Source organism: Lygodium microphyllum, chromosome 2 (assembly GCF_053477565.2).
Source record: "Lygodium microphyllum isolate KBCC chromosome 2, Lygodium_microphyllum_v1.1.10, whole genome shotgun sequence".
In the NCBI taxonomy this organism is placed as follows: Eukaryota; Viridiplantae; Streptophyta; class Polypodiopsida; order Schizaeales; family Lygodiaceae; genus Lygodium; species Lygodium microphyllum.
In genome coordinates this window covers 126,325,600-126,327,645 of record NC_141136.1, presented here as the reverse complement: position 1 = coordinate 126,327,645, position 2,046 = coordinate 126,325,600, and positions in this window count along the sequence as shown.

The window sequence follows — 2,046 nt, the reverse complement described above, 5'->3', positions numbered from 1 at the left end:
AAGCAAGAATGAGAATGATTCTAATATATTTTCATGTTGAAAAGTCATGAGGGCATTAAAGAGTCGTATATTAATGATTGGCTCTGTTTTGCAAAAATAGAATTGTATTTTTTTAGTTATGAGGATTTTGAGAAAAAGTGACCTTATTCTACAATTTGAGAATAAAATAATAGGTGAAATTGATTAAAAATACAAATACAAGATTTGCTTGATTGTAGATCTCTTATTCTAATATTATTTTGGAATCTCTTTTTAGAGAGAGAGAGGTGAGAGAAACCCCTTAAGGGGCAAAAAAGAGAGTCCATATTTCTCCTAATGTTTTCTTTGACTTTAATAAAGGTTTCCCATATGCCTCTATGGCTAGCCCACAAAATTTCATGAAATTTCCTTCATTATCTATTGTTGTAATCTTTTGTTACCTAAAACTTAGACATAGGCTCCTTTTCTCTTCTTTGCATGCTTCCATAGATGCCCATTTTTAAGAAAGAAGCCGTAATCTTTCCTCTTAATATGCTTGAACTCCTCATTAGTCCAAGTCTCTTTCTTCTTCATTGTGCTCAAATATTGGTCGATTTTCAGCCAATCTCGAAATGAAATCTACCCTTCCTCCATAGACAAATCTTTGATCTTTGTAGCTGCTTGAAATCCTCATTAGTCCAAGTTTCTTTCTTCTTCATTGTGCTTTTCAGCCAATCTTCTTCAAGGAAATGAACTAGAACTTAAGCAATGCAATGAGCATGCTGACTTCTGGTTGGCCACCCTTCCTCCATAGACAAATCTTTGATCTTTGTTGTTGTTTGCTGATTTACAATAGTACCCTTTCTTATTCTTACTGTACTTAGTGTTGTACCATTAAAAAGATCAGCTACACCTGCAATATTCAGCTTTGGGTTTGTATATGTAGCAACTGAAAAGGCACTTTCAGCAGCCATGGAATGAAATTCAGCAAGCATAGATTATTCAGCTTCATCTCCTTCCATCAGCTCTTCTTCATTGTCATATCTTGCTCGTGATAGCATGTCAACAACTAGATTCTCTTTTCCTACAATATGCTTTAATTCGGGGTTAAGAGATTTAATATATGCAATCCATCTTAGCATAGCAATGTCGGGTGTAGAGTAGTTGGCAATCATTCCCAAGAGTGGAAGACAATTAGTTTCTACCACTACGGAAGCACCTATAAAGTATTCACGATCACACTTTAATGTTGTTACAACTCCCCACAATTCCGTTTTTACTTGTGCATATCTTCTTTGACATTCATTGAGAACCTTTGCTTCAAAACGAATTGCATACTTGTTACCTTCAAGATCTTCTTGGTCAACAACCCATCCTATATCCCAACGGGACTTATATCCACAGTAAGAATGATGGGTTGACCATTTGAATAATTAGTCCTTTTGAGAATGGGAGCTAATATTAACAGCTTCTTTAATTTACGTATAGTGAGAGTATGCTCTTTATTCCAAGAGAATCTTTGGCCTTTTCTTAATAATTGATAAAAAATTTCGGCTACATGAGCAAAATGCAGTATCCATATGAGATAGAATACACATGCGCCAAGAAATCTTCTCACCTCTGAAATATTTGTGCATTTTTCTTGCATTCTCCTGATGGCATCTACCTTGATTGGTGAAGGTTTGCGTCCATAGGGGCCACACAGATGTCCGACCACTAGGATTTCTTCAACTCCAAAGATCGATTTAGCTCCAGAAAGGGTAAGATGAACTTCTTCTAGCTTTGTCAAAATCATGTCACAATCATGAATATGGTTAAGTATAAATGTCATGCAGCCACCTTCATCAAGCTTCTCATTCTTTTCATAGACTTCACATCCCTTGATAGGCACATCATCAAGAAATGGAAGAGTAAGCTATGGAATAAAGTCCCTTAAGACTTTGTGCATGGCATTCATCATATGGGCTACGGAGTTTGTTGCACTTGTGGTAGAGTGCACGTGTAGACCAATCCAAGAGGTGTCTTCATTGTGGTAATGTCTTGGCTTTCTAATGAAAGCTGGAATTAGTCATATCTAGAATATAGGTC